Here is a 9017-nt window from a genome sequence, read left to right as displayed (position 1 = left end):
CTAAGATGAATAATGGTAATTTCTAATATTTTTACGCGGTAACAAGTTGCCTAAAACCATGGCGGTAAACTGCATGTTATTAATGTTTCTTTACCCATAACGCACTACGTTTGGAATACAACGTTCTCAGCCTTGTTTTTAACCAGCCTAATGACCTGGTTTATAGATTATTGGTAGAGTACACACGATGATCAATATATATGAACCACATTTTCCGCCAATTAAGTTCAGAGATGCATTAATAAGTTGAATGAGAAAAACAGATATAATATATGCAGATGTTTCGTTTATTTGCCCTCCATATAGCTCACTAACTTCCAACAAGAAGGATTTTGGTCTGTGTACCCATTTGTGGTTATGCATACATTCCTATAAAAAATAAAAAAAGATTTGGTTATTCCTTTATAACCTGCAATTATGAATTCAAGACAGCCACTTATAATTATTCAGAAAATCTTATTATAGGTATAGAAAAGGAACTTAATGTTTTAGTACCATGATTGTTTTCTCAGGGATTTTCATATTTTTTTTTTCATTTATTCAATATACATTAAAATCTATATCTCCGAATTTTATGATACGTTGCCATCTCCAGCTATATACAATTTTCTTTCTTACTGTTTTCATAATTTTATATTTAATATTATTCCTTCGGACGTCTAAAAACGAACATGCTTGGTTAAAAAAAAGTAAACCAGATAAGAGTGGTATTAATAAGTCGGCAATGTCTATCATGGAAATGCGGTTTGTTAAAATGTGGATCGATAAATTTATTATATGACCAAGAAGAAGATGTCTAATATTTGAATGTATTGACCACAATACAAAAAGAAAAAAACAAACGAAAAACGACCACAAATGTATCACTTTTGTTATTTTCGGTTTCACTTTTTGAAATATTTTATCAAAAATTATACAAGATAAATAATTGATTACCGCGTGTACTTGTTATTTGACAGATGGAAAATGGTCGTGATGTTGTTTTCCAGCATTCAAATGCAAATCTATTAAATTTATACTATTTAAAATAAAAAAATTGAACTATTGGGCTGTCAGTAGTTGCCGTTGAGTTGTTTTGTCATTCGCATTAAAAGGGATTGAGCGGGAGCATATCTTCAATATATATGTGTATATATATATATATATATTCCATTTTTTATATATATAGATTCCATTTTTTTAGATGAATTCTACACTTTGATTTGACTTTGTCTTGGAAACTACGCATACACTTAAAGATAAAGCTGCATCCCTACTTGGGCAATGCGATACAACATTGAAAAGGAGAGGAGGGAGTCACAATGATAAATGAAGTAAACAAATAATTTCTTCGTCAATATGACTCTATGGCATTACAGCTGCTCTCTTCAAGTTTACCATTGGTGCTAAGATATGACTTGAATTTCACCTATCATTATCTTGAGAACGACATGTCAAAATTAAATACAAAATGAATGCAATTGAATTTCACTTGCAAGTCTGTCATAAAAAGAATAATTGACATGTTAAACCCTTTTCCAATTCCAGTGTATATTCAATCCCATATAATATATTTCTGCCCAAATCACACGGCTACTGATTACCCAGGACCTTGGTTCATGACACCTTCCCCTCAACTCGGTATACTTTCTTTTGGCGGGAAGTTCCTTTTTCGAAGTACCGTCAACATCAGCCAGTGAGAATATTGATGAGCCCTATACTGCGATCATTCAGCTTTTTACATAATGCCGTGTATAGTTGAAATGACATTTAGGTTAGAATTTGCAAAAAGAACACAGAAAGTCATGACTGAAGTTCACTTTGACGGCGGGTGTTGCTTTCTTTCTTTTTAAATAAATATACGTTTAAACTGATAGTATATATTATTTGTCCTTCCTTCTTACTTCTTTCTCTCTTTCTTCATCTTCATCTTCTTCTTCTTTTTCTCATTCTTCTTTTTGCTCTTTTTAAAGCGAACAGTGTTTGAGAAATTTTCTCATGAAGTACTTTATTTTGAAAAGAGACTCATAAGCCGTTAAAAGCTAACGGATTACATGTGAATCCGAAAAAGCACAAGACCGCTCGAGTTTAAAGCCATATGCATATTTATGAAGAACTCTTGCGTATGCTTGGGCGTTCGGTTTCATCTACTCGGCTTATCTTCGCTTCAACTAAAGAGAAATCAGAGAAAGAAGAATAAAAATAGCTCATTAATCTTTTAAGCAATTACATTGCTTTTCGATTACTTCTTTTTTTCTAACGTTTTATATTATAAAAATTCTATCTATCTATCTATCTATCTATCTATCTATCTATCTATCTATCTATCTATCTATCTATCTATCTATCTATCTATCTATCTATCTATCTATCTATCTATCTATCTATCTATCTATCTATCTATCTATCTATCTATCTATCTATCTATCTATCTATCTATCTATCTATCTATCTATCTATCTATCTATCTATCTATCTATCTATCTATCTATCTATCTATCTATCTATCTATCTATCTATCTATCTATCTATCTATCTATCTATCTATCTATCTATCTATCTATCTATCTATCTATCTATCTATCTATCTATCTATCTATCTATCTATCTATCTATCTATCTATCTATCTATCTATCTATCTATCTATCTATCTATCTATCTATCTATCTATCTATCTATCTATCTATCTATCTATCTATCTATCTATCTATCTATCTATCTATCTATCTATCTATCTATCTATCTATCTATCTATCTATCTATCTATCTATCTATCTATCTATCTATCTATCTATCTATCTATCTATCTATCTATCTATCTATCTATCTATCTATCTATCTATCTATCTATCTATCTATCTATCTATCTATCTATCTATCTATCTATCTATCTATCTATCTATCTATCTATCTATCTATCTATCTATCTATCTATCTATCTATCTATCTATCTATCTATCTATCTATCTATCTATCTATCTATCTATCTATCTATCTATCTATCTATCTATCTATCTATCTATCTATCTATCTATCTATCTATCTATCTATCTATCTATCTATCTATCTATCTATCTAAGCCTCGATCCAACTGTACCAAATTTGGTGAGTACCCGTGATACAAAAAGTAAACAATAAATAAAAAGTAAATACGATATTTCATAGGGAGCCAGTGGAACTCTTTAAAATTGGTAGAGACATTTTCCCCTCTTCCTCGGCCATAAATAACTCTAGCAGCACTATTTTGCAGTAACTTGTAGTAGAAGAAGAAGAAGAAGAAAAGGAAGAAGAGGAAGAAGCAGAAGAAAACAGCTAACTTTTATTTACAGCGAAACGTATTCTTTTTCTCTCCAGCCTTTTCTTCTAAACTAAAATCGTCAATCAGTTTAATGCTATTGTCGCTATTATACATATGCCTAGGGCAGCACCAGTGCATTTGTCACCTGCTTTCCTATTTTCCTCAATAATAATGGAAATCCTGTAATCTCATGACGGTACTTTAAGGATTTTTGGCAGTCATTTTATCTGACCGAAGACAAGAAAAATTAGCTTCAAACTTACTTCAAATTGAGTCGAACTAAAAAGGAGAAAAGTAAAAAGGAGAAGAAGAAGAAGAAGAATTAGAAGAAAAAGGAAAGATGTTTAAATGAGGTAACTGAAATCGTTCAACATTTATCTTCTTCTGTTTCCTCAACTGACACAACAGAAAGAACATTGATGGGTTTTCTGGTATTTAAACCTCTTTGCAATACGATACCAGACCATCTCCCAGGTTGCTCTCTTCTCCCCTATATATATAACAATATAATGAACTAGTTTAATTAACTTCTCGGATACAATGGGGAGAAAGAAAAAGAAAGAAGCCTTTAATAATTATTGTGAACGTTTGAGAAAAGCAAATTATAACCGACTAAACTTGTTTTACCCCAGGCAGACAAATGACAGAAGAAAAAGATCGACCCGTTACTCAAACTTTTGAAATCTTAAATAGGGCTCATTTATCTCAATAAATCCAGTTTATAGGAACCCGTAATAATTGTAAAAAAAAGAAGAAAAAATAGAAAAAAAAGAGGCAATTTCGAGTGGGCAATTGTGTACGCTCAAACGCCCTTTTGTTTTCATTCCTAAGCGACGGCGTAGGTTACGCGTGCTGTATATGCTATGATCAATCATTTCACAGGAAACCCTGCATATTGCAAATCGGTACTACTTATAGCGAACGACGGATTTAAATAAAATAAAAGAGTTATATAAATAAGAAAAGGGAAGAGGAGAGAAGAATAAGAAGAAGCAAAAGATGAAGAAGGGGGAAAAAAGGTGAGAGAGGAAGGAACATTCTTTATCCATGCGATTAAAATGTTAATAAAACCTTCCCAAATCTGTATTAAATTGGACTTTGATGAAGATGAAAAAGAAATTGTATTATATGAGTACAATATAGAGAATTTGCTTTTTTTAATTAGAACTGTTTGGCCAAGAAAAAAAAAATCAAAAGAGAAAAAAAAACTAAAAACATTCAGATATCAAATAAAAGGGGGGCGGGAAATACCATATATCTTTTGAAGATTAATAACAGGATAACAGAATTGCAACAGGCGAATTAAAGAGACATATATTACCTATTGTATACTCCCTTAGGTAAGCGGTGGTAGAAGTAAAACAGGGGGTTATGAATTTTAAGTGAAAATTAAAAACACTCAAAATGTTCCTCTCTCAAGCTGGTCACGTGATTGGTGATGTGGTGACGTGGATTGTGAATGTGAGAATCATCAACGATACTTCAATGTCCATTTTATGACTTATTTTGAATAAAATCACACAAAGTGTAATTCAAGGAAACTGAAACAAATCATTTATTTTCCCCGCAGTTTGCACAAATGAGGAAATTATCTATATTTTAAAAATCTCATCTGACATAGAAATTCATCGCCCCATATCGTATGTCTGTATGTATGCGTGTATGTGTGTATGTATGTATGTATGTTTGTATGTATATATATATATATATAAATATATATATAAATACAAAAGTCTGGTTATTTGGAATATAAGCTGTAATAGCTAATTAGGATGTAGGATGTAACCACGGATACTGAACGAAACATAAAGACGTCAAAAAGTGGACCCGTAACATAACGGTCCCAGTGGCCTTACACCTCGGTACAGTTATGTCAGGGCCCCCTATTGAATCCTTCATGTTAACGAGCGATAATAATCACGAGTTTAGTAGCCGGTTACCTCATTGTACATTCATGCTAAACTGGAAACGGTCAGATCACTAAACCTTGTTGTCTTGTGTCTGTCTGTCTGTCTGTCTGTGTTTGCGCTATAACAACCATTTCATTTTTGCTTAAGTTGATGATGTTATGTATAATGTGATATATATCCGATCACTTACATTAAACTATAGTTCCAAAGTTCAGAAAATGATGCATCTTTAAAAAAAAATATTCATAACAACTACGTACTGGAAACAACTACTTGGAATTTCCTCACTGAACTGCTCTTTACTAGTAGAAAAGTAAACGATCCTGAAAGATCGTGACCTTGATGTCGGAATACTGATTGGACCATCTTAGAAGTATAAAACGAACTTCGTGACTCATCTATATTCTGTGACAAACATTGGTGCTATTGTCAGGACCTAGCTCCCTATAGCTCTACGTACGCACAATAGTGTTACTTACAGTGTACGTCCCAAGATGCAGCCTAACCAACTGTATATACATATCAATGTGTACGCCAACATTAGCCAAATTTAAATAGCGACTAACTGCACAATGACGCATATCGCGAGTTTGAATGCCCGGCATTTTCGTTCCTTGAGTATAGCAATCCACCGGGGATGGGCCACCCCACCCCCCTCTGACCCCCTTTCTTGTACAGTCTGACAAGAAGTGTTATGTGTCTTGCTCAGAATGATAGTAAACTATTTGCTTCCCAACCGCAAAATACTGGTCTCAGTGATGACGTCAGAATTTAAGAATAATTTTATCTAGTTTTACAAAATAGGGCATAGAAACATTTGAAAGGCATGCAAATATATTTTTCTTTTCTTTCGTGTGTCAAGATGTTCATCTTTAATTTTGTATAAAGCCTGAAATAGTATGTGTTAACGCACATCTGAGAGGTGACGTCACCTCCTCAGATCGAAACTTTAATTGTTTATGAAAATTGACTGTTTCATAAAATGCTACTTGTTCAATATAAACATAATATTTAATGAAAACAAAAAAATAACAACATGGCTTCAACAAATAAATTCAGACTATATATTTTACTACTTGACAAATAGGTACTTAATGCGTTGTAAACATGAAGAAGGCTACATATTGAAGACCGTAACACTCGTGTTGTATTAAACAAAAGACTGAATACATCAAGCCTCGGCAGCGCAGAATATCTCAAATACTAAAACATGGTACTAAATTGCAGTATGCCGTGATAGGATTTTGTTTCATCGTCTGTAACAATGCAAAGTTCCTTTTGTTCCTTTTTATCCTCAAAATGCATAATTTCTTGGTTTATTTTTTACACATGGCACTCCAAATTAAACATCCTTTTTGTTTATGCCCTATTTAGTTAAATAGATAGAAATAGAAAATATTTCCGTTTTACTATCCTTTACGTGATAACACAAAAAAAATGGTAATATTATCTTGAACTATTCCATACATCAAGCCTACAAAGAATATCATTATCTTTTGGTGAAGACAAGAGTTTTGTTTCACAGAGAGTGTTATTTTGAGATCATATTCTTATCTCATACATTTTTTTCCATCCATTTCTTCTACAGCTTGGGCATGTTTGTTTGACTGCTGATATACAGTGTATAACGTCTCGTTATAGAGAACCCTATAGGCCTGCGGCGCCATCCAAACCAACGGTTTTGTTAATGACATTCATTAAGGGATTTGAAGCAATTACAATGCAGGGTGAGATGGATCAATTATACATCCCTAGTTGAAGAGTCTTCTCTCCATCTCTCCACCTCTCTCTCTCTCTCTCTCTCTCACTCTCTCTACCTTAAATGTAAATGAAAAGAAAACTACACCGACTTCCTTAAACGGTTTCAATTATCTGTTACACACGTTAGCAAAGAATTGCAAGTAAAGAGAGGAGCGAGAAAGAATTAAACAAGACATGAGAAAGCATGAAAGGTGGATGTCCCATGAGTAAGAAAACAAATGGGGAGGCTATAGGTTTATGAAAATAACCAGATTTTTCATTTTTTGTTTTTCAATATATATATATTTTTTTTAGCTATGAGCGATGTTATTAAAATAATTTACCCCCGGACAAAATATCAATTGCATATAAAAACCGTCTCTGAGACAGTTAAATAAAAGGTTAGGGTTAAACGCATACTCTAGGAAATAGTTTACAATCATAATAAGATTTTTTTTGTTTGATCATCGTCAGACAGTTTCTCTTTTAATCCTTTGTATAATATGAAGTTTTCATTTATTTATAATTGTATGTATGGGTGGATTTGAAAGGCGACCTTGTGTTGTAAGCATTGTTATTTCCTATTATGCCTCACAAAAGGTCTTGAATTCAAAGTAGAGATAAAGGGATATTTATATTGGCATAGGGTGAGTGTCGTTCACACGGTCGTTGTCGCCTCCCCCCGCCCCCCAAGAGAGAGGGGAGAGCGAAAGAAAGGAAGGACACTGAAGAGGTACGTTGAAGTTCAAAGACCTCCGTAAAAAGACATCATCGACACTGGAATCTCTTTCTTCCTCCTCCCTTTTGTGTTTTCCATCGGATTTGATATGTATATACAACGTTGTATGATGTTCCGTTTATAAAACACTTGAGATATGTTGCCTGTCAAATTCATATAAGGATAAATAAAAGGGCAAAATAAGCGGTCCTCTTTTCTCCTTTAATAGATCTAAGCTGGAACACATTAAAGTGAGTTCTATGACGTTACATGTATAGTGATGTCGTATTGGTGGCAATGTGAAAGCAGGGAACTCCCTGGTAGAACAGGGAACTCCCTGGTAGAAATAGGGAACTCCCTGGTAGAAACAGGAAACTCCCTGGTAGACGCAGAAAACTCCCTGGTAGAAACAGGGAACTCCCTGGTAGACACATGGAACTCTCTGCTATAGAAGCAGGGAACTCCCTGTTTGTAACAGGGAACTCCCTGGTAGAAGCATGCAGGGAACGCCCTGGTAGAAACAGGGAACTCCCTGGTATAGAAACAGGGAGCTCCCTGGTAGAAGCAGAGTACTCCCTGGCACAATCATGCAGAGACCTTCCTGCTTAAAGTAAAATTCTTCCTATGGATTTCTCCTTTTCAGGTATCTTCTCAGATATCTATGTAAGGAGAGTTACATTTAGATACTACTATTTTGTTGCTTACAACATGAAAACATCTTTAAGGGCGATAGTTTGACACACGTGTGGACGTTTGAACTTGAATGACGATATAGGTTGACTTTTTATCATAATTTGGGACAACAGTGTTACCTTTAACAAGATGATAGGCCTGCCCTTAACAGTTTACCCTTTAAGAAGGAATTCTTTATACCACTGCCTGCACACTAATGTAAATTTAGACAAGACCAAGACACGTGAGGGAGAGGTACCGATATCAATAGGAATTACTAGGAAAATGAAAATGGTAAAATCCTATTTAATGTTGGCGAAGAGGAAAACTAATCTTTAAATCATCCTTGAAAACGTCAGAGAAACGTCTCCCTTCTTCTGCTTGGTCCATGCATCCGGAACCACGATAGAAATTACTATGAGTATAGTGTAAATCCTTCCGTATATATGGAAAAAAACGTTTTACATTTAATCCAGAATTTCAGGATATCTGAAAATAATTCCAGATATCCGAATTAAAATCTGCGATATCTTCAAAGTCAATTTTCAGATATCTCGAATTGAATTTCAGATATCTGAATTAGAATTTCCAGATATATGAAAGATCCCCGATCACTGATATCTTGAAATGATGGATTAAATAATAAAACGGCTTTCTATAAGCCCGAAAAACGGTAACGTCAGGAAAGTCCGAAAATGG

The sequence above is a fragment of the Apostichopus japonicus genome, chromosome 6, assembly GCF_037975245.1.
Source record: "Apostichopus japonicus isolate 1M-3 chromosome 6, ASM3797524v1, whole genome shotgun sequence".
NCBI lineage: Eukaryota > Metazoa > Echinodermata > Holothuroidea > Aspidochirotida > Stichopodidae > Apostichopus > Apostichopus japonicus.
Note: the sequence above shows the minus strand (reverse complement) of the source record.